Here is a 25,675-nt window from a genome sequence, read left to right as displayed (position 1 = left end):
GTAAGTGCTTCTCTGGAGATGAGTTTATGAGTGTGGAAAGGACTTTTACTCACGTGTATTGCTTTGCAAAGCAAACACACCGGCCACTCCTATATAAGCATTTTATGGACAGGGGGACATTTATTAAATCTATTGACTTGGCACTGGTTGCAGAGGCGTTGACCCTTACACTTTTCTGCATTCATTGCTTGTAATGATGTTAGTTAGGAGAATATTTTACTGTGGCTTGTAAAACACGATGGCTGTATAAAGTCATTTCACCTGGTCTCAAGATTCCACTTTAGAGGCTGTTGCTTAAAGAAACAGCAGGAGTGAATAGATAGATAGATGGCCACATAGATAGAAAAGAGACAGAAAGACAGAGATCAGCCCAATCAAAGCGGAAAAAAAATAACCAAAAAGGGAGGGGTGGGGGGTATTTTTGCATGACGATCAAGCAACTTTTCTCTCTTAGAGTGCTTCCTGTCAGCTTCAAAGAGCGCTTTAAGAGGCCGGGAAAGTGGCTCTCTGAACAGCAGCGAGAACAGAAGCATCTCAGCCATCATATCCGAGCCATCTGCGTGATGGGGGGAACAACACAGACCCCTGTGTTTGCTTTGGAGATAGAACGATCAAAGAACAACACTAACCATGTAATGAAGGGACAGATGGACCTTATACGAAGTGGGGAAAGAGAGATACAGTGAAATAGAGAGAGAGAAAGAGAGAGAGAGGTGTAGACAAAATCAAACTGCAAATGCAACAATCTTTTTAGGAGAGAGAGAGGGAGAGAGAGGGAGAGAGAGAGGTGTGTGTAGGGGGGATATGATGTGGTGAAAAAGTGTGAGCCATCTCGTCGCATGCAGACTGCCTGCGCTGAATGAGAAAGCTAAAAGGTAATTTCACGGATAAAGAGGAGGCCTAATGCATAGAGGTAATGTAGCAGGGGATGGAACAAAGGCAAACTTTCATCTCTTTAAGCTTGGATGGAGAGAGAGTGAGAGAAAGCGAGAGAGAAAGCTTTGATGCTTTGAAAATGATAATAACAATCTCAAAGTCAGCCTCAGAAGAGAATGTGCCCCCCTCACTGTGCCCCGTCCCCTCCTCTTCTGCCCCCTACCACTTAATACAACCGCACAATGACTGTCTAGGACAAGGTGGGCTGTGGGTGTGTGCGTGAAAAGGGTGGGGGGGCAAATTGTGACACTTAGGGCCCCCCCAAATTACTCATGGAACAAACACAAAGATGATGAGAATAAAGAGAGTCATTATATCGGAGATTAGATGACTTTTGTGGACACACTAAGGATGAATTTATGCACTGTAAAGATGATATTTCACGTAGGTAGTATGTAAAGCTATATTGAAATATGAATGTCGATAAAAGATTCATGGATTGTGGCTTTCTCGCTGTCGCTGCTCTATATTAAAATGAAGAACTGTTTTAGTCACAAAGCTTTTTCTTCTTGTCCCCCCCCTTTTTTTAGCGCTGTTGTCTCTACAGAAAAAGCTCATTTTGTTTTCAGAGCTTCCTTAATGCACATCGCCACTGGAAAAGATGGGCATTACATCCCATCTGCCTTTAAAATGATATAGGTGCATGAAAAGCACTGCTATCACTGGAGTGGGAGCAGCTATTGTCTTTTTAGTTGAAGAAACAGAGTATAATGGTGCTTAGACATTTGAAACTGCATGTTCAAGTGCATATTTCATCATTGGTTAATTAAATAAAACAAAATAAAATGAAAAGTTGCAGGTGTATTTTTTTTACAACACATGAACAATAATTCAGAGGGATAAAAGCAATAGTTTGGTAGTGTAAGTGAAAGAATAGGAAGTAAACCTACATCTTTGGGGTATTTTCTGGAAGTTTTTTTTTTTTTGCAAACCAGTAATGACTTCTAAAATCCAGCTGTATATTCTGTTAAAGAGCTGTGCAGCAGTTTCAAAAGGAGGCCGTTTCTCAAAAGGTAGAATCTTAAAATCATCTGCATCATTATGGCCCAAATTTCCCAATTATGCAGCGAGGTATAGTCCATTTTGATCGCCTTTTATTGTCTTCAAATTGAACAGATGATGCATTTAACTGCGTCAAACCATCCTGAGTGCTTGAGCTCATGATCTTTGACCCTCCTGTGCTGGTGGGGGACAAACCATTAGCTGACTATGTCCAGACACTTTGTGTGTGTGTGTCCATCAAGTGGATCACCTCCCCCACTTTTCTTTCATGGAAAACACAATTTAACACCCAATTTTCAATTATTCAAACCATTGCTTCAAATACAATCTGACCCAAAAACGTTATCACACATCTCTAGAGTGTGGATCTTGGATGGGTTTAACTTGCTGCATGTACAATATTTTACTGAATCAGTGCATGATGTATGTATGTATATATATATATATATATATATATATATACATAGCATTAATCACACTTAAATTGTCCATATTATTTCTGCTTTGTTCCAAGGTGTGGCCTCCTCCTGTTGATGGAGAGAATTTGAGCTGTGATCACAGATTGAATTCCAGCATGAAATGTCCTTGTGTCTTACCTCATTGGTTATTCTGTCCTGGTTAGCGCCAATTGCACACAGAGAAAAGACCTTTTTTATCCTTCCTCTCTCATTTCGTTTTTCTCTCCTGACCCCTCAGAGTATCACCAGACCTCAAAATTGCATTGAATATATAAATGCTAATGCTAATAACTGCTAGCAGGAGCAGATAATGTCCTTGACTGGTACAAGAAAAGATCCTTTTCTCTTACATGACTCACTGCCTCTGAATAACATTAGAAGAGTTCACATCCCAAGCTCTTATTTCTCTCCTATTCTTTCTCATTCTCTTTTCTTTTTTCTTAATTTACTTGACTCCCCCCTCAACTCTAGCCTTCTTGTAGCTGGAAAAAAAATCCAGCTGAAGTGTAAAATATTAATTCATTTATCTGCGCGATAAGATCTTGCTGCCTCGCTCGAAATTCCAATGACATCCATTTGCCATTAAGTCAACGCAACACACAAGCAATGAGGCCTCTGGAGCTTGTCTGTCTTTGCACCCCCCACTCCATATCGTGGCTCCGTTTTTATGCCTCTGGAAGCTTTTCATGGTAGGAATTAAACTATAATACTTGTTTCAGTGGCATGCATGTTAATGGCTGCAGCAAAGCTGTCATTTAAGAGACATGAGGAAACAGCTGCAGCGAACAAAATGGCCTCTCGTGGAAACACCCAGGATGTCTTTGGGACTTTTTATTGTCTCTCTAAAGATGGAGATCATCCCGATACCGAAATCCCCGCAGTTCTGGAATGAATGTTCAACTTGTTATTGTGCATTCTGATTGGTCTATGTTTAAGAGTGTCCAGTGGGGTCCAAAAAGCCTCTTAGGCCTTCCCAGTAGGGCCTGTCAGTAACAATAGAGGAATTAAAGGACCCTGCACTGGCAAAAAGCCCCATGACATGAATAAGAAGCCAAATATTCCATTGTTTCATATAGGAACTTGGTTCTCTTTGAAGATGGATGTGAAGAGAGCTGCGCGGCAGAATTTGCCCTTGCCTCAGTTTCTTAAAAATGAATTATTTCTCGTCTGGCAGGCAGCTCTCCGGAGGTGAGAGGCTGCCTCTTAACATGAGCAGGTATCAGTCTTAAAACCGCTCAAAGTAATTGTAGCTTTGAAGTCACACACATCACAGATGGCACAGTCAATATTGCACCAACTTGTCTGGGTACTTTCCTCCCAAACTCCTGCTGTACTTCAACTCCTTTTCCTTTTTGACGAAAAAATACATTATTTGTCACCAACTTTTTATTAAAAGAGGCCAAGCATCAATCAACCCTGCAATCACTCATGCAATCACATTAACCATTCTCCTACGCCTTATTTGCATCATTTGGTATAGGAATGTTGAGACCCCCAAGTGAAATGTACTTCACAGCTAAATCTGTTTCTGCATATTCTTTTGACAGCATACTGCTCAAATCACGTCAGCAATATTCAGCAGGAGCAATACTCAGTGATAACTGCCATTAGATTTCTCAAAGTTTCTAACAAAGCAACTTTTCAAGGCTATTTTTCTCTTCATTCCACAGACTTTACTGAAGATATCCATTGAGTTTCTTTGTGAATAAAAGGAGTTAGAACATTTGAGGACCTAGCACTCTGCAGAGGTAAAACTTAAGCTCAAAGGTTTCACGATTAGCACTGTACTTTAATTTCAATAATAATTCATAATTACTGTAATTTCAAGAACTTCCGCTGTAGGGCATAAAATGAGACTGGTACTGAAAGTAATTACATCTATTTTTGGTACTCTTTTGTCTGTGTGCAACTAGCTTGTAAAAAAAAAAAAAACAACCTGGAAACGTCCTCTGAACATGATCAATGCTGGTCCTGACGATCTGATCACTTACCAGATCATCAAATAGCAATGCACAGGAAACCCTTTTATGTCTCGATGTGCATCACATCTTAAACACATTGTAACAAGCAACTGATGTTGTGACATGGTTGCAGTTAGATTTAAGGCTCATTTAAAGACCCATTATGTATGAAAAAAAATGTCAGTATCATATGTTGTAAACATCACTGGCCACATACTACTTCAAGCCAGCATAGAATATACAAACAATAGATGGCACTAGAGGGTAGAGTCTAAAGTTTCACACAACAAATTAGGCAACATATTGTTAAATGAGGCCCCCAGGAACACCACTCAAACCTTGCAGCATTTTTCCCAGTGGCCATGCACTGTATTGCAGAAAAAAAAAATCCCCCACAGCCCAAAAAGCATTTTTTTTCTCAATAGGCTACCATTATAAGAGAAACATCTTTAAAACTGTTGACAGGATACCTCCAATTAGGTCAATTATGATTTTTTTTTCTGTTCTGAATTTTTGAGCCAGGGTGGTTTGATATTTGTAAAACTTTCGTCAAGCTGAGAAAAGAGATGATAAAATCCATGAAGTCACTACAATGTAAAGTTTACGAGTCGAGAAGGAACTCACAAGTGGGGCCAGCAGGAGGAACACTACTGTGCTATTTAGTGGGCCACATACCGCAGAAGTAAACCAGGAAGCTAGAAAACGTTTTTGGTGTATGCACCATACGAGCACCTCCATTGGAATGACTAGGCATCGCCTTTGGTCCGTTATCTAGGTATTATCAAAATCTATGGTTGAAAAGGAGGCAGTGTTGTAGACGACAGTGGTCTGTGAGGTCATTAATACGTTGTGACATGTGGACGGAGAATTATTTTCACTATATTACTAATTCGCACCATTCCTTAATTTTTTCCTTCAGTTCTCACTTGAACTATGCAACACTGCCCCTGCATTTCCTCATGGTGCTGCTCTGTTTGATCAGTACGCTTTCAGAAAACATGCACATATTGTTGGAATAAACACTGAATGTAGACAGAAGGCTCCATCCGTGTCAGTATTTCTATCTAATGTTGAACTTAAATGAAACCTTAGGCAACAAATCTAGGCCTACTTGGTTTAGATAAAAGATGTGTTTTGGGTTAAAATGAGTAAGTTTGTTATGCAACAATAACTTAATGTTAAATGACGTCAGTTAAGAAATGTGACGTTAAAACAACACTGAGTTTTGGTTTCACACAGTTCATGAATTGCTGTCTCCTGGATGAAAGCCTTTTTTGTTTGACCCATTCAACCCCGACCCTCCCATCCTACATGCACTTTGTTGCGATTTATCCTAAGTCAGCTTCTCTCAGTGTCAAGTATGGATGCATTTACAATGGAAGTAGTTGAAAGCCCGTTGCATCTCATAAAGACAGTAATGGGTGCCTTTGACATCAAATCACAAACAAAAGAGCGCAACAAAGTGTCAGTATTTGACAACCTAGGGTTGAGAACAGGTTGGTAGTGACCTTATCCTCTTATAAAAAATAAATACAAACAGACAGAAAGCAATGCAAGGATAAGGAAGTTGTTAAAGTATTGTGTGACAGGAAGTAAGGATTTATAGGGAACATGGCCTTTACCACATACAGCCGTCATTACACAAACAACCACAACCGATTGTAAAATACCACAAAGAAAGCCAGATAAGCACCAAATAGTAAAATAGCCACGGGAAGCCACAAACACTTAATCACAACCAACCACAAAAAACTGCAAATGAGCACAACTTAGCTCAAAAACAACAAGGTTTTAGGGGTAGCGGTACCCGGCATCAATCCATCTGTGGCCATGTAATGAGAAGATGAAACAGATGAATCATGGAGACGCAGGAGTTCTTGGGTCTCCGCAGGTATAATGCTGTAAATCATTACCACCTTTCAGAGTCCCTGCTTGAAGAGGTATTGTTTTGAAATCCCTACGCTGCTATCTGATCTTCTCAGAGACAAAATTTATCAGCAGTACATACTAGAGACAGGGAGACTGTAAGGTAGGCATTGCCAACAAAGAGAGAGAAACGAGGTGAAAAAAAAGGCCAACAACACAAACAGAGGAGCATGGAGACGGAGAAGCAGACATCACAGGAAGACAGCGAGCAAAGTCTTTAGGCCAAGCTTGAGAGGTTGCACACGTTTCCTTGCCTTGATTAATAAAGTCTGGCTGGGGCTCAGGTCACTTCGCTGCTCATCTAGCACCGCTCCAGCCTCACACACTCACACACATTCGGTGCCGTCTGCCTTCCTGTGTTGACTGACATGGCCTAACCCTTTTTAATTGTCCTTGAGCAGGAGCTTTGCCAAAGGCTGAATCTGTTAAAAATAAAGAATCAGTAGTTACACATCTCTGTCTGCATGCAGTGCCAAAATTTTATACATTAAATATTCTTGCTTTCTGCATTTCTCTGTGGAAGTCTGCAGGTGGAAGTGTGTGTGTTCGTGCTTGTGTGTGTCTGCTAACCATGCGTCCAACCAATGATAATGCAATAATGAGGTCATATCAGTATTCATCTCAAAGGCCGGAACAGGGTGCAGTGTTGATCGAAATGATATTAGGCCATCCAAGATTAAGCATATTTACTCAAATACATACTCAGGTACTTTGAGCCTAACCCTTCATAATGGGTCCATTCGCCCACTGCGTAATGGGGCTCCTATTACAAACTGCATTTAAAACAATCAAATAAAACATGTAATTTTGATCAAAAAGTAAGAAACACTCACCAAAATGCATCATTAGGGCAGCCCTTGCCCACAGTTTAAGACATTAAGGGCGTTTAGCCGTAAGGAGTGGTGAGCATAATGGGCTGGGTGTGGGTTCATCGGGTTGTCTGCTAACATTTTTATTGCCTTTTTGCTCCATACTTTACCCATTAAAGAGTTGGAAATGTACAAAAATTGTGTGCCAATTTGTCAGTTATTTGCCCGCTAAATGTCGAAGCACTTTGCTGTCATTTGGGGTGATCAATGCTTAATGAATTAGTCTGTTTTTCACCTCCGTTAAAGGCAGACGTGCTTAGCACCTTCCCAATCCCTTTGAGACCCTGTCTGATGGAAGCCTTCCACCCCTAATTTATGAAAAGTGAGGAGCTAAGCAGTTCATGCGTCTAGAAGTGCTAGCTTTTTGGTAAATTGCTTTTTGTGAATTCACTTGAGTCCAAAACGGAACTCAACCTCAACTTTCATTAAACGGGGGATGAAAGAATGTCTTGAGAAGTGGTGGAAATAAAGGGGAAACAGAGACAGAGAGACCAGAAGATAAATGGCAAAAGCTCAAAGCAATGTTTACATGATGGGAATGAGTGTTCTAATGCAGTGATGATTGCAGAGTGTTTCCAGTGATTCCATTTAGCCTATTGAATTAGCAGTAGCTGGAGTCAGCACGCTGGCCCCAGCGCTCCAGAAACAGACACCCAGGCATCAAAATCCAATTAAATACATTTGTTAAATAATGTAATGATTGCCTAAGCATACTTTTCAGTCGGACTCCATTCATTTTAACCCATAAAAATGCCATTGTTTTCTGAGCTTTGGGAAAGGTTATGCAGATTGATAGAATTAATTGTCTGGCAGGCAAAGAATGTCATTAGAACACTTAGATGGCCATGATGGCCCATTTATATCCCCAGTCTGTTTGCGGCCAGGCATTTTAATTTGTAACTTGACATGATAATGTGGCTGGTCCCCAGCTCACAGACACAAATATTACTCACATTGATTAAAAGGGACCATTCCTTCCTCCTTCGCAATAGCTGGACACGCAGAATCCATACACTGTTAACTTTATCTGGTTAACATTTAGCTTGCCATGACGTTTATTGCTTCGATTTTAATATAGAACATAATATGAATCTGTAATATGCAGATTTAAAGTCATGCAGCCATGTACAAGAAGACATTAGCATTAATGATTCTAATAAAACTGGCTGTATTCACAAATATTTAATCTAGATTGGAACAACTGTGTGTAAAACATGACTATGGGCCACAATACGGACCAACAAATGTTGCACACAAACACAGACTTTTAAGCTAAGATACCTTTTGCTAATAATTTACTTAAAAAGCTCACAAAGAATTGCTCCTTTGCATACAATGTCAGACATAAGTGTACTGTCCTGCTGGAGGGCAGGTAACAGGAGGCAAAGACTACTCCAAAGACTCCCAACCCATTCATTCCTATGAAAGTTGCTCAGGGGCGCATGTGTCACGGAGCCTGAAGAGCATACACACTCGACACTTGCGACCGCTGAGTGCAGCCGAGTGGCTTATTTCTGCTAGCTGAGCCACTAACTTCTTGTTCAGTGCTCTGCTAACTTGAATACGGATAACATTTAATCTTGAGGCTCTTCTAGACTTTTGACATGTTAATAGACCAAATCCCAGTAGTAAAATAAGTCATATTGCATGTCCTTTGATGCTCAAAAAATGTACCCGTGTATTTACAGACATCTCTTGTACAAAGTATGTCTACAGGAACAAGTATTGTTGGGACCCATGGCATCATGTGTCGATGTAATTCCACTTTTGTCCACTAGAAAAATTGGCTTCAAAGCCTGGTGCTGTTAGTTCGAGGGGGCTCAACTGCAGTCCACAAAACTGTAGTGTGCTTTCACTGGCTTGACATATATCATAAATGTTAGGATGTTTAGAGAATGAGGTCATTTGTATTGACGATCATGTCCACACTGAGCAAGTAGGTAAAATTGTCGGGAAAATCACTTTTCTTCATTTTGTATAGACTACATCCAATATGAGTTTCAGCTTTCTGATGATCCCTGCACGTCCATCTAATCCTTTTATAAGTCAATGTGTCTATTTAGAATTCAGGCAGTATATGGATTTAAGGCCTCCTGCCCTCCATCTGAATTTTGCCCCAAAATAGTCACATGATTGCAAACTTGGATATGCCTTTTCTAATTTAACTTTAATTATATGCTACTGTTTAAAAAGGTAACCTTTTATAGAGTAAACTAATTGCTTATTATCCATTTAATAGAGTCAAAAGATTTATTTTTCTGCTCATTAGTTTTTAAAAAAATCATTCAATGCATATGTTTTATGGGGAACACTGTTTTGCATGGGGTCTCTTTGCAGAGGTCACCACCAATTATATTAACTGTAGTATTTAACCTGTAGAAATCCTAACATCAGCTTCGGGGAGACAAACAGTGCATCCGTGGATATAGTGATCAGACTGCAAACATCTCTTCAGAGGTCACTGACTTGGCTTGAGACTGAATTAGACACGGATGGAGAACTCTCCTGCATTATGAGTGGGGGGAAAAAGACTATGTTTCCATGGTAACATATTCCAGGGTGTGAGAGGATTGGATCATTAAACCTGACTGGAGATTTCAAGGTCAAAGGTCAGAGGCGCCACGGTCCGACGGGAGCAGCTTGTGAATCTATCATTATGCCACGCTCATAAACATACAGCACACAACACCCGTGTGGTGGAGTATATATATATATATATGAGCAGATGCTCATACACACTCTCACACACCTCTTGATTCCTGACAATTAAAGAAAAGATTGACATCACCATTTTTCTCCTCTTGAGGTTCTCTGCCTGGTGTCTCTCTGAACATGATTTCCTCTCCTCATTTCCAACTCTCACAAATCCACCTGTAATGAACACATTACAGTTAAGCACATTATGGAACATTTGCCCAGCCAATGGCTGCGCATCACTTTAAGTAATGGTCATAATGTGAAATGATGAGGACTTGGGTTGTAGTGGTCCATTTTTCTCTCTCTATAATGTAACTGCTCACCAATCTGACCATTCTTCAGGAGCCATTTGGTGTCCCTCCTACAAATTGTATGTTTAAATCCAATAATAAATGAAAATAGCCCATCCATTCATTTGCCACAAAGCGGAAGTATGCTGTTAATATTAATGTGCATCATAAAATAACACTAATATAGTCAGCGTGTCATATCCTGCAATATTTCTTGTGCCACACTTAAAGAATTTATTAAAACACTCATTAATTTATTGTTTTGTGGTGTGAATTCACATAGCTGCAACTCAAAGATATTTTCTGTCTTTACTTAGTAAAAGCACACAAAAACTTAGCTGACAGAAGTCAACATTTACAAATTGCATTCACCTATTTAAAGCAGTGGACCAGCTGGAAGAAGGCATCAGCAAAGCGCAGAATGAGAACACAAACAGACATGTTTGGTGCTTAACAACTATGAATACCTTCATCGACGCTCTATCTTTTCTCTCCCAAGTGTCACAATTGCCTAGCTGCTGTGACACGTTTTTTTTTTCTTCTCAATATTGTCTTTGAAACTGATAAAGCAGAATGATCAAAATGCTTGGAGACAAATGGAGAGCCTCTGGTTTGGAGTTTTGATTTGTGAGACTGGAAGGTGCTACAATAAAGAACAAATGATGACAGTTTCTACTGTAGTTCTCTATATCATTATCAACCCTTATCAACTTTTTTTTTTCAAAGCAGCCAGATGTGTTACATGTCCCCACTTTGTACTGGGAATCTTACACCAAAATGAAACAGCAGCTTGTGTCTTATAATATGATGCGTGTGTGAAGACAGTTCAAATTAGGACCTCAGCTTCACTAATAAACACTGAGTTTACAAAATATTAGGAATGGCATTTTCATAATGACTTCCATTCGGTTTTTCACAATCCATCTGTCAATTTGCAAATCCTTTTTTAACCTGTGTCTTTTTTCGTAATCTGAATCTCACCCTCAGGAGAGGCGCAGTTTAAAAAGGTGAAATCAATAAAGGATCGAAGCTTTCATGTGGAATCCCTTGATCAGCTCGGCGCTGGGAAAAAGCACACATTCCCAATATTTTGCGCACTTGGTTTCGACTGAATTTTGACAAGGCAGGGCAAAAAAAGCATGTTTTAAAGACTTGTCTTGAAAGTTGACTATCAATGACACAAAAATCAGTACATCTGATACATTATTAAATATGCTCAGGCCTAGATATACTGTATGTGATATTCATGTATCATAAACAACTATGTATCAACTACTTCTGGATTCTTTTTGACCTCTAAGCAAAAACAAAATGTGCAAAAAATATGTTATTTGGAGGTGCAAAACAGGATTTCAATGAGCACAAAATTATTTCATTGCTACTGTGGAGGCCAGATAAGGTCAAAAAACAAAGAGCATGCTCAGTAAATTTTGCTCTATTAACTGAAATTTGTTCACATGGTTATTAATACCTTTTTACTGGTTCATGATTTAGTAAAATCCTGTTATCTATCAAACTATTCTATCACTTCTTTCAGTTCAATACTCTCATCCTCATCATTGAGGGTCTCATTCACAGTTTCCTGCTTGTTTATTGTGGTGCTATCACATACTGACATGTGTGAAATAAATATATACAATTCATTGAAGCTTTGAGAACTGATCAATGTTGTAATGAATCATGCTGTGATTGTATTTGTTCCCATAACTAACAGGTACAATATTTTGGTTGTAATGTTTGGTCCCCAAGTGGGGAAGAGTGAGATATGTGAGACAAGGAAGTGTGAAATTGTGACTGTAACAGGATATGAGAACTTTTCGTGGTTTGAGTCAGATAATTTTGCTTCCACGTTCATTTCTTGAGCTCATTACATTAGATAATATTTAGGCTTGTATGACATGATGACAATTATTAATCTAGAGTAACTACTAGGGATTGCATTACATATAATTGTATACATATTTTAATATCATTTCATCTGTCTTTTGTAAAAACATAATTAATGTGCTAAAGTTTTTTTGGGGGGGACTATAGTTGGCAGAAGTATCTTGCAATGATTAGTCTGTTGGTTTGAAATGTTTGTGGCTGAAGCAAGAAAGCAGCTAATGTCTGCATTTAATTTTGGGGAAAAATATGTAAATTATTATGAATTAAGCTTTTTTTTTCTAACTTAATTAAAAAAATAGAATATCAATACTACTACAACTAATATATTATTAATGTTATTATTATTATTTTCAGGCTCATAAATGTGCACATTTGTAACAATGTGTGAACAGCCAAACCAAAAAAAAAAAAAAAAAAATCAAAACTCAACATTTTCTTTTTGCAGAGGTTGTTGATTTTATTTGCCTGTCTCAACAGTGGAATAAAAGGCTGCCACAAACACTTTGGCAGGAGACTGTGTTATCTCTAAGCAGCTGAGACAAGGACGCTCCAGGAGGTTTGTGTCAAAAATTAAAAAATGTGAAAATATAGAAAAAAATATTGTTTCTCATGTTATCAATCTTTACACCGGCTTTGGAGGGTGATGATGCCATTTATTCAAGTTGTACAAATGCAAATATATATATTTAAAATTACTATATATATATATTTCCTGAATATGCAGATTTATGTAAATACCAAGCTACAGTAAAGACTAATAAATGCAGATGAGTTGAAAGTGAATCCCAATGATCATATTTGATTGTATAATGTACCTCTACGACGCCCTGTTGTGATTAAGACATAAAAAGTCCTAACAAATGTAACTGAAAGAGAGACAGTCTAGGATTAACATTTCACTGTAAGTGCTGCTGTCACTGTTGTTAAGCAGTCTAACACGGTTTCACAAGGATCATTGATTCATTGTATTGTGCACCTATGTAGCCTTGTGGTCATGGAAAACCGTCCCAAAATTCTCAAGTGCTGAAATTCACATTCAAACTAATGCAAATATGGACATTGCAGCGTTCTACCTTTGCTTTGTATGAGAACTCCATGTTAAAAATGAAGCTAGTTGCGCAAAAAGTAATTCCAGCTTACTGTTCCTTCTTTACATTTCTGGAGGCACCTGCATATGTTGGCTGTGCTGAACCCTCAGACACAGAAGGGGTGTAGAATGAACCCCCATCACAGTCGAGGGTGACTGGATAACAAGTGTGAGGTAGTGAGGGAGAGGTGGAGAAAATAACCTCAATTTACACTCATTTTCACTTTTCTTTGGCAAATGTTGCAACATATTGGGTTTTGCTGCGGCAGAGCCTGCTTTCTGTCCAGCATGTGTGCATGTGTGTTTGTGCATGGCATGTGTGGACAATGGGCAGACTCTCCTGGTCTCCTAGTTGTCCTAACCCCCTGTGGCGAAGCTGAATAACACACCTCATCCTGAGCTTCTTTTCTCTCGCTCGCTCATTTTCACACTCCCCTTTTCTCCACTTCCAAAAGGCTGAGACAAAAGCAGGCCTGTGTTATTGCCATTTTGTTTGTGTGAATGTGCGTGTATGTGTGTGTGTATCTTCAGAGGTCCTGTCTTGCTCCTTCAGGAAATGGTGCATCAATGGGCATTATGTAGATGTCTGAATAGCTGCCACCCAGGGTCTGTCTGTAAATCTGGGTCTCCATAATTCTGTCCATGTCTGTCTGTCTCTCAGTCTGTCATAACAACTAAGGATTTAACAAACACACTGGCAAAGATCATAACTGAAATTTATATTGTTGTTGTTGTTGTTGCATGGTTTAAAGGAGCATTATGTGATTTCCAAAAGAAAACTTTCTTTCGTTCTGCGACCAATATGAGAATGCTGTTGGACTGTCCCGACCGCTATCAGAGTAATGATTATATAATAAAATGATTAATAGACTAGTTAAAGATTGATTTCATCATCAGGGGTAAACAAGCGAGTTCAGTGTCACTCAAAAGTCCTTTGTCCATCAACAGAGCTTCTAAAAAAACCTACATACCATACAACCGGTTCATTCTGATTTTCTGTCTTTGCTGTCTTTTCCCTGTGTTTTGGCCTTACTGTTTCTCCTGTTGTGTTTGTCTGTAAAGTAGAATGATGATGGTTCACATCTGACTCCATAACTGTCCAGCACTGCACTGAATACACTCAGGACTATTTTAAACATCAATGTTGGCCTCAGAGGACAGCCTATTTTCATTTCAAGGGTGTCAAATACGCAGCTTGGCTAGTGGCCATTGGTATCTGATTCCAATAGACAAGGTACCACTTCTAGCATCTGTATGAGATGCACAGCCTTTCAACTAACCTGAATGCTAACCCATCCACAGCAATGACATATTTAATGAGGTGCAAGAAATCTGAGAAGGGTGGCAGGGTTTAATGGTAGATGGGTCAAACAAACACAGGACTTTTGCCCTGGAGGCTGGTGTTTGTGTCCTGTTGGAAAAGTTACCTAATTAACATTACATGACATACGTGTCACATACATGAAATACGTGTCACATGACATACATTGCATCGTTTATTTCCCTAAATTATGTAACAAACATACATATTTCAATCAAAAGTATAATATCATTTCCAAACCTGTCCAAGTACCTCTGGTGCCTATACTTATGGCAGTTTCTTTTGTTTTTGTTTTTGAGGGGCAGCGGGGTAAAACATATGTTTTCTCTGAACACTGAAGTAAATTTTAAAAAGACACTATGGTATGCATGTAATAAGTGTACATTTGGACATGCAAGAGGGGTACCTCGACTGTTTCAGAGAGAGTTATCGCCTAAGTGGACATTATTATTGGTTATCAGTGGCAAATATATGGGTTAAAAGGGTCCTGCTACACCAACTAGTATGTTCAAAATGATGTTGTCAGTGTATTAAATGGCAGTGTTCATTGTCATGTGACAATGTGGGAAGTCAGCTGATGTTATGTCAGTATCAAGAGCAAAAGGCATGTAGGGAGGCTAGTCAGGTTGCTGGATGAGTGGGTCAAACACAGGACTTTCAACCAGGAGTCCAAGGTTAGTTCCCTGTGTAAAAAAACATTGAGCTACTTTAAGTATGTCATGTGACATATGTGAGTTATGTCAGGTGAAATAGACCACATAATGTACTTATTTTAAGTCAAACCATGATTGTTGTTCAACAACTTACCATGTAGTTTTTGTGCCTTAACTTTATGAAAGTGAACTTGAAACCTAACGACACTGCCTCTGATGCACATTTAATATCCGAACTAATCTCAAAATTCACCCTTAAGAAGTAATTAAAGGGACAAATTGTCCCCAAGTCAGAAATGCATATTTTCCCTCTTACTTGTAGTGCTTTTATCAGTTAGGGTTGTTTTGATGTGAGTTTTTGAGTGTTGGAGATGTCATAGAGATGTCTAACTTTTCCTGATGCCAACAGGCATTTAATGCACTGATAAAAGCATTCTAAGCATGCTATTGTATGTAGCAGGACCCTTCCAACCCACATCTATGACTATCTATAACCACAAAAACACCCACTTGATTTAATGATAATATTCAAAATGGGTATCTTGTTGAGAACACAGAGCCTTTATCGCAAGAGGAACTGTGTTGATTAATAGATTATTATAAACCTACTAAAAAAAGAAAAAAGGTCTACTTTGAATGCTCTTGCAAAAATAAGATTTTTTTTTTATCAAGCTATCCTTTGCCGGCACTTTAAAAAGGATGCCTGTGATCAAAGCCAACTTGTGATCTACACATCTGTACGCCTGTCTGTCTTCCTATTACCTCATATCTATATGCAGTCATGACATGTGATTACTTGCCAATAAAAGGCAAATCATCAGGAAATTTCTTTAATCTAAATTTGCCTCTGCGTGCTACTATTAATCCTTCACTTCCACCAATCTTACCAATCTTGACGCCTGTCTCCCAGTGCCATTTTATGTCCATTTCAATTTTTTACAGGACTGTGATGAACTACAATATGAAACCAGGTAGAATGCTCATTTTCGACTCATCAACAGGCTCAGCATGTGAGTGTGAGTTTCCCGCAGAGTAGTAGAAGGAAACGGATCACTGAGCCTCCCTAAGGTCCTGCAGAGTGATTAGGCTTTAGATAGGAGATCATCAATTCATACTGGGATCCATACCCACCGTAATGATGGGGGAGTGTGTGTGTACGCAAAGTACATGTGTGGGTGGAGCGCGTGGGCGATAGTCAATTAAAATGTGAGGCAGGCTAAAGAGAGTGCTGACCTTTCCAGCAGTTTTAGACACCCTGACCGTGAAAGGGTTATAAGGCAGTCTAAATGGAAGCGGACACACACAGTAATGCAGGCTTTCCATATACTGCATGCCCTATGGATTGAAATTAATTAAACTTCTAGGTGATATAGCACAGGCTGATTGGAATGTCCTTCTGACTGTTTACCTGCCCAGAGCTGAAACAACATGTACCATATCTAATGGCCTGAGGAGGAGGAGGGAGAGAGTGCAGCCGCACACACACACACACACACACACACACACACAAAGGCAATCTCCCACACACTATTGGGCAATTAAAGGCCTATTTCCTTAGCTGATATTGTAGATCTTGCTAATTCCAGAGCTTGCTAATTTTGTGTGAATGACAGAGTGGGTGGTGGAAAAAGCCTGCAAGTGTGTTTGTGTGTGCAGATGTTTGATGTAAGCGCCAGGAGGTCTAACCATTTGAAACTGTAATGACCAACTGTTATCCACCACTACATAAGTCCACATTTCGGAAAATACGGGTGATCATAGTGATGATTTTGTGTAAGAGTACTGCCAAGGGTATTTAATGATGTTAACAAGGCAAAGATTTAGTTACATGTTTGCAATAAAAAAATTTTTTTTTTAAATTTAAAAATCAAATCATACATATTAGGGTGAAACTTACATGATTCCTGTGATAAAAAGGGGCATTTCATCAACAATAAAATATGCTGTAGTTAGTTAAATTGTATCAAAAATATTGTTTTAAAGATGAGTAAATGGACCTTCAGTGGAAACAGTTTTGTTAAAGGAACAGTTCATCCCAAATTAAAAAATACATATTTTTCCTTTTACCTTTAGTGCTATTTATCTGTCTAAATTGTTTTGGTTTGAGTTGCAGTGCGCTGGAGATATCTGCCATAGAGATGTCTGCCTTTTCACCAATAAAATGGAACTAAATTGCACTTAGCTTGTGGTGCTCGAAGTGCTAAAAAAATACAACAGCAATGTTTTTTTTTCCAGAAATCACGACACGGTCACTCAAGATAATCCACAGACCTTGTTGCAAGCAGTTTCATGTAGGAACTATTTGCTCTCTACCAAACTACACCCAACAACCATATGACAACGCAGAGGGAAGAGTGCATCTGCTGCTGGCTCACCTGGCACCACTGAGCTGACGAACATACAGCTCAGTCAAATAGGACACCATTAATGTTTACATCTTGTGCTATCACAAGCATCTGGTCCATGAGTAAAACTGTCCCTTTTGCTGTTTTCAAGGTCAGAGCAAACTGTCAACCTCAACATGCTAATGTGTAAAATAAATAATTAAAATAACTTCAAACATCGTAGCAAACATACTGATGCACTATACTCTAATCCTGATCTGTTTCTGGAGGCCAAGCCCTTGCATTTCTAATTTTCTGCAGTGGGTCATGTGTTCAATACTAATGAGGAGGAAAAAATGAATCAAAGAAGACAAACATACCATCATAAACTGGACCATAAACAAATATTACCTACAGCTATGCAATGATTGCAGCCAATTCTCTGATTCACCAAACAAATCTGGGAACAGAAGCACCACAAAGCAAAGACATTATAGAATTTACTGAAGTATTGCCCAACAATTTTGATCATCAATTGATCTTAAAAGACATCTATCATGCAAAAATATCCATCATTTGATGTTTCCATTGATTCAAAAACTTTTCACTTTTCATGTCCGACATTTGTGTATATTGAATGCTGTGTTTTTTTTAATTATAATTGAAGACCGACAGGCTGATTTCACACACTTATACACAGTAATGAACCACAATTCGTGTATAACCCATGACATCAGGAGGGCCGTGATAACATGGTCATTGCGGAAACAGGATTTAAGAAGGAAGTGGTATAAATACCGAAAGTCTGTGTAGAGACACAGGGTGGGGTGGTGAATAGGTCAGACAACACAGGACTTTCCTTCAGGACACTGCTGTCTGGGACTATATGGAACCAAGACTTTGATTTCTTTTAAGGTATGTCGTCACCATGTTTCTTTTCCTAATCTATTGCCTTAACCTTATGTTTGTATCTTTACGTTTAGTTTATAACTTTATGTTAAGTACCTAACATCGCTTGTTAGATATCATAAAAACCACTGTATGTAAATTTTTAAGAAGCTATCGCAGAAATCATTGTATAAGGACACACTGACATTGAACATCATGAATTATTATCTAATAGTTGAACAGTATCTAAGGTTAGATTTTCTTTTAACAACCTGTGCTGCATGCCATGATGGCAATGGCGTGTCAGCTCTTCCTGATCTCTGGCACCACACCAACGTTCATTTCCCCAAATGACATTATCACAAGTCCGACAGCGGCCATCTTAAGTGTGCCAGCCATTCACAGCCATTCAAGAAAGTTGATTTGAAAGCACTCCCCGGTCTCTCTAATTCTGCCAGGGAACATTACATCGGGCATAGACAAAGACACAAGATAGCGACAAATAGAGGAACAGAGAGACGGGGGAGAGCGATAAAGGGAAGAATAGCAGCACACAGTGAGGGTGGATGTCCTGTACGGGAGACAATCAGTGCGCAGGTTGGCTGTCCTTTACGACTCTCAGGGCTCATAATAACCCGGCTAAACGTTTATATTAACACAGCATATCAGCCTTGCCATCAGAGCAGTCAATGATAGAGAAAAAAAAAGCACACATAATTATACCCAGGCCTCGAAATGAACTGTCGTTAGTTTCATACACATACAGAGGAGGGAGGGATGGGAAACGTGAGAGGAAGAGAGAGAGAAGTGAAATCTAATTTACCCCTTCAAATCACATTCATAGGCTGGGACTGTCAGGTACCTCCTGAGAGTAAAAGATGACACAGAGAGAGAGAGAGAGAGGGAGAGAGAGAGAGAGAGAGAGGGAGAGAGAGAGACTTAGGAGGCTGAAAAGGTCAAGGGACCTCAGCTTAGAGGAGATAGCCAAATATTATGTTAATATGGACTCCATTTTACATACAGAGCTAATCAGCATGGCCCAGAATTAAAGGGGCAGATAATTAATTCTAGAGTAAGGGGTTATCCTGCCCGCCTATTGTCTTGGCAGGAAAGAGGAGGGAAAAGAGACAGCGAGGACAGGGAAAGGGAGCGAAGTCCCTCAGCCTGTGTTGAACATGAAGTGATAAGGGACGAGCCTGGACATGGCGGGAAGCGACATAAGTGACAGAAAAGAAAAACGGAGGAGGGATTCAAAGTGCAAAAGTATGTTGGACGGAAGACACACACAAAGGCAAATCATAAAAAAAGGTCTCCGTGCAGAAATGATGCCTGCAAGGTTGATTTTTTTTTCTTTTTTACACCTTCTTCTCATCCACTCTTTCATTTTCAGTGAAAGTGAAAGAGTAGATGTGGCAAAATCAGTGGCAAAAGAAACATATGGTGTGATGATGTGATGAGGGATGGGCTGACTGGTTTGGGAAGGTTGGATGACCATCAATGCATCCAAAGGTGTGATAATGGTGTTTGATAAGTGCACTTGAAATATATCCTGTCAGCAGCACTGGGCAGTATGGGGTAAAGGTGTTGGACTTGGAGGTTATCTGTCTTTACAGATGATTTAAGTCAGTGAATCATATTGAGCCTTTAAATCTAATTTTCTGTTAAGAAAAGTGAAAATGAATGACAGAGAGACGGGATCATTTGATTTGTCTGCAATACAGTTTCACTTGATTACTTCTCGTTTCAGGATCGTGTTTCTTCTTTTACTTGATTTGTGCAAATTGTTCAAAGAAATGGGCACTACATTGGACAGATGACTTTATCTCATCATATTTGAAGACTTATGTCTCCTAAAATGGTGTCTATTTCCAAGAAAAATTCAAGTACATTTTTTAAGAAACATACTGCCACCTGGGATATTTATTTTATTTTGGGGTTTTTTATAAAGGTAATCACAAATGTGTCTCTGAAAGATGTTGATACTGAAAGGATCTGCCAAACAATCACTGGTTACATATTTTAATTTGTTTTTCTAAAATATCCACTCAACTAAAGCATGATTAACCTTGAACCGTTTTAAATCTAGAGCAACAGCAGTTTTGTTGTGCTACTTTCAGATGCCTTTCATAAGTATTTAAACCTTTGAACCCTGAGAAGATTGGTGTTTTTTTCTTCCAAAAACATGGGCAAAAGGCAATGAGCTACTTGACCTTACTTAAAAAATGTTCACAAATTGCAAGAAATTAGATTTAGAAAATGATTTTTTAAAAAAAGCTACAGAAAAACCACACTAAAACCTCCACCTAACTATCATAATTATATATTCAAATTAATAATACAGAATTATTATACATTTTAAAGCACCTTCTTCATGTTATTTCCTTTTTTTTTTTTTAATGTTTTTATTTATTTGTTTGTTTGTTTTTGAAAGAAAGCAGAATATTCAGACAATTCCTGCATAGTATGCCTTTAAGGATCATGCTTGGGCATCTGAAAGCTCCTTTTGTATGTTTAAGGATGGTTAAATATTGAAAAAGAAAAAAAAAACACTCAGACCTAAAGAATGGCACTGGATCCACTGATTTTTTTCAGTGTTTATCCCTTTGAAACCTGAGCTAATTTGCTTGATTTCTTTCAAAAACATGAGAAGAAGGCAATGAACAACAAAAGAAGAAATAGTCCCCCAAAAATTAGCAATAGAAATTAGCAATACCAAAATTACCGGCAATTTAGTAAAAAGACAAAACAAATCAACCACGAGCAGAAAAATAAAGTAAAAGAAAAACAAAAAAAAAGACCTTGAAAAATTTTTATAATACTGTAACATTATTTTGAATATGTAATGATGATAATTAGAAATATAGTGTACTATCCACTGGACATTTTCCCTAGATTTAAATGTTTTTTTCAAAATCTACTAATTTCTTGCCAAAGGTTTAAATAGTTCTCTAAATACTCTGAAAGGCCTCTGGAAGCAACAGAAGAAAATGGATGTCATTTTAAAGGGTTTTGCAAAACTAAAATGTTTCACTGGGCTAAACACATGTTGCAAACTACTGACAAAACTATCAAATCAAAACTACTATTTACTACTACTACTATTACTATCAAAATCATATGTTTTGTCCACCAAACCATCTACATCAGCCTCTGCTGTATGACTTCTCTGCAGTATAATAAAGCCACACTTCCTGGATTTAAAACAAAAATGCTGTCAGTGATCGTAGTCCAGGCAGCAATCAAATGGCCTCCAAACTGTATCAAAGAAAATTAGTAAGATATAAAGTGGATTTTGGAGATATGGTTTAAGACAGAAAGCGGGATACAATGACAAAAGTGCAAAGTGGTGTTGTCATCCAGGTGACACATGGCCTGTCTGGCCTTCAAATGGTCTCAAATCTTGACAAAAAGCCCCAAATCCTAAAAGCACTGTTGCAATAGGCAGTTTGAAATGATATTTTTATGATGTTTTTTATGCCTTATGCACTCCAACACAAGCAATATAAAAGTCTGTAAAATGAATCCATGCAAAGATGTAAAAATACATCTTTTTTTTTTACCACAGGGTTTTCCTTGCAGTGGCAAACTGTTACGTAGCTGAAGGCTCGGTCCCTCTTCATTTTCCTGCCTCAAGAAGCTAAACTGATTCCCTCTCTTCTGTCTCCATCTTTCCACGCTCATGTTTAAACCATAAGGGAGACAGCCTCATTACATTTGACTCTCTCACCTGCCACCGCAGAGGTAATATGACATGCAAACAGACCACACGTGCTCACACACACTACTACATACAATCAAAACACACACTTCTGCATGCATGCCGAATTGTCCGGCACGGCGTGACTTAATAATACAACTGCACACGCAGACATTAGACTACACCACACTAGTGTGTAATTACCTTAATATGCCATTGCACCTGCATATGCACGTGCAAGATATATGTGCACACACATGCAAACACACACATACTACTACACACCCAGCTTAGGTAGAGTATGCCCTGTTTACATGGACTAATGTCTGTTAGCAGGTACTTACTTTGAAGTATCATCCCACCATGCCTGTAGAGCAAGCCCAGATTATGTTGAGGCTGTCACTAAAGGGTATAAACATAGGCCTACACACACATACACACACACTCACTCATGCACAGTAAAAACCACACACTCACACGCGAACACAGCAAGAGCTTACATTGTATCAGTCTCTCTAAGCAGTCTAAACACATCGTCTAGCCGGCCTCAGAAGGTGTGCATCACTGCTCTGATTTACATACATGAAGTGCGGCAAATGCAGCCTGATGTTTTCACCTTTGCAAAAAAAGATTACACCAGCTGGCGCTTTGTAACATGAAACGTTCCAGCTAAAATGTAATTTTCACCCCCATTGTTGGGGGCTGAAACCAGGCAAACGACAAAAGATGGGATGTGACAGGAAAGATACGGCGGAGGGGGGAGAGAGAAATAAAAGGCTGGAAGGAGAGAGGGAAGGAAGGATGAAAGAGGGAAGATCCAAGTCTTTGATACACCAGAAACAGAATCTCGACAGGGGGAAAAAAAGCACACTAGTTGGTAAAATACGATTATGCAAACCTGACCTGAGCTAGATGCGAAAAAACAAAGAAGATTGCTGCCAAGTTTCATGTGAACCCCTCTCTCTTCTCATCCCCTCTGTGTTCCCTTTATTCAAACTTCAACGTCTAAGACTGTATTTAACACTGTTAATCAATTGACCTCCATTGTGGGCTAATCCCTAAGTGTGCCTAATTCATTGAGCTGAAAGTGTCATTCGACTTAGCTCTGTTCACTATCTTTTCAATGACACTTACCCAAATGGGACTAATATGGCCTCAATAGATTCACTTAATTTCCATCTGCTCAATTTGGCGGAGGACGAGTATTAATATGGGGCAAAATAGACTTGATTCAACCTTGTTTCTCTTGTCTTTGAACCTGTCAACTGGAGATTTGTGTCATAAAAATGCATATTACAGCACTTTGCAGTAGGGAAGTTGGAGACTGAAAAAAATTTGCATAAATGTAGGTGTCTTATTTAAATTTACTGAGGAGGTTTTCAGTTTGTAGGATCTTGGAGTGTAAGAAAAGTTAAGTCCGGCAGTCCTAAAGTACTTCAAACCAGAGAAAATATTTTCAAAAATATTGATTTCCTTTGCTCAGGTCTGGAGCGTTAGTGTCTTTATGAATTTCAGCCAGCGTATTTCATGGAAGCAGCGTTTCGCTGGTTGAATGTGAGCCTCGTTCAATGGTAATGCAATCATCCAAGTTTTACTACATTTTCTGTCTCTTCCAGCTGAAAGACCCAAGCGTACGGCTCAGACAGGAGCGCATGCATGCGAGACACACACATATACACACACACATGTATTCATACACTGCAGTAAAGCCTTCCTTTGTCTCACTATCAATCCTTCCTTTCCTGGACTGTCTTATTGAAACATGTTTCTTATCCTGTCAACCCCTGCTCCGGAGGGAGGGGAGGTGTTTGTGAAGGAGAGGTAGAAAGAGGGAGAAAGGAAGAGGAAAAGAGAAAGAGAAGAAAAGAAAAAGAGGTGAGGAAGAGGAAAACCTGCAGGCACGTGGGGTGGAAAAAGGAGAGAAAGAGGACAGAGACGACAGAGAGATAAAGGAGTAGAAAGAGTGATAGGCGGTCATGTAGCTGATATCTCTGTGTCATTAACATCAGTGCCAGCAAGAATACACCACCTATATGAATCCCGAGACATCATCTGATTTTATGGTTGCTCTGGAATCTAATGCATATAATACACATCTACCATGGCACCGAACACAATGCGATGCCTTTACTCGCTCTCACCCTTTCTGGGAATCACATTGACATAATTAAGTCTCAATAAGTGCAAATGACAGACAGACAGAGCAACATTTTGCCTGCCTTGGAATTATCATCATTAGTGTGTTATTAGGATGGCATGTTAGCAGTGTAAACAATACACTATAGTGTATAGTGTTGTTTGTCAGGGGAATATTATCTGCAATTTGCCTTCGTATTGCATATCTCTTCATCTCAACGAGGCACTGGAGGTTCATCGGTTGTGATGAATCAGGACTGGAGAAACATTTACTCGGAAACATAGCTTTGGTTGTTGGCAATAACAAAGTTCTGGCCCAAATGAACTCCAGCTATGTAATTGTAAGGGATTTTTTGTTGTTATTGAGAAGCGTTTTTGTACAATTATTCCCATTTCCACTGTCAGATATATAAGCCATTGGAAGGGGCAGACCGTGCGATGGTTATCATAACTCAGAAAATGCATTAAAAAATAACTACACTGCGGCTGTCAAAGACAATTGCGCTCACACGCACACATGAGCGAGCACTTAAGTGCACATACGCACAGATGCAAACAGGGAAAAAACGTGCGCACACATTTTAAGTGCACACACACGTGGAGGGAAGGTGTTCCCACAGATAGTGGAGTCGATGTTCTTAATCCGAAGCAGACCCCATCTGTCTCCCATTATAAAGACTCTGCCTTAGCCCCAAGAATGTCTACATTTCATAAATATTATCTGGGCCTGGCAAAGCCGGCCGGACAAAAGCCAGAGCGCAGAGCATTTCTCAGGGCTGCATCAGAGCATAATTAGCAATCATAACATCATCCCTACATGCCATACTGCCTTATTTTCTGGAAGCCACTTAATTGCCTTGAGGTACAAAAGAAGAAGAAAAAAGATGCTTCCTTAGACTAGAAAACATAATTAGATAGAAGTAATAACAGCTTGAAAGTGGGTCAAGTAATCCTCAATAAACAAAAAAAAAAGTTTAATGAAGTTACTGCGCTGGACATGAGGTCTTTTTCCTCTTGTTGATCTCTGTTGTTGCACAGATTGTACCGAAGGCAGCAAAAGCCCCTCAGGGAAATAAGGTCTTGGGTCAAATATGTTCCACTGTATATAAATGTTGACCTTAAAAACCAGAGACAATATTAGGAAACAAATAAACCGTTCACACTTTTTTTTCTTCCCCTCCACAGCTTGAGACATTCCATAATACCTGCAGGAGAAAGGAAACAGCAGATGACATACTGTATATGATGGGGAGCAGCCAAAAAAAAAAAAAAAAGATGTAAGCTCATTACTGAGACAAGTTTAAAAACCAGAGAGTGAGAAAGAAGAAAAGTAAAAGTTAAGCACTTTCTGAAACTTCGGCTTCCTTTCTATCTATCTTTCTTGAAGAGTTTACCCCCTCCCTGCCACCACCACCACTACCACCTGCAACCCCCCCCCCCACCTCCTCTCTCTCTTACTCATTCTCTCTCTTCACTCTCTTTGAGTTAAGGAGGGTAAGGTAATCGTAATGAAATGACCCCGCGAGGCACGATGGCAGCCCTC

The 25,675-nt window shown here is 39.2% G+C and overlaps 1 protein-coding gene across 2 annotated transcripts in view; it reads right to left on the bottom strand.

Annotated features, from left to right (window-relative positions):
• Positions 1–25,675, bottom strand: part of LOC121960984 (uncharacterized) — a 163,996-nt gene that overhangs the window by 7,818 nt on the left and 130,503 nt on the right. The window lies entirely within an intron of this gene.

The sequence above is a fragment of the Plectropomus leopardus genome, chromosome 21 (assembly GCF_026936395.1).
Source record: "Plectropomus leopardus strain MGB_pleo_1.0 chromosome 21, ASM2693639v1, whole genome shotgun sequence".
Classification (NCBI taxonomy): Eukaryota; Metazoa; Chordata; class Actinopteri; order Perciformes; family Serranidae; genus Plectropomus; species Plectropomus leopardus.
The sequence above is the reverse complement of the archived record's forward strand: the minus strand, read 5'-3'. Positions and strand labels throughout refer to the sequence as shown.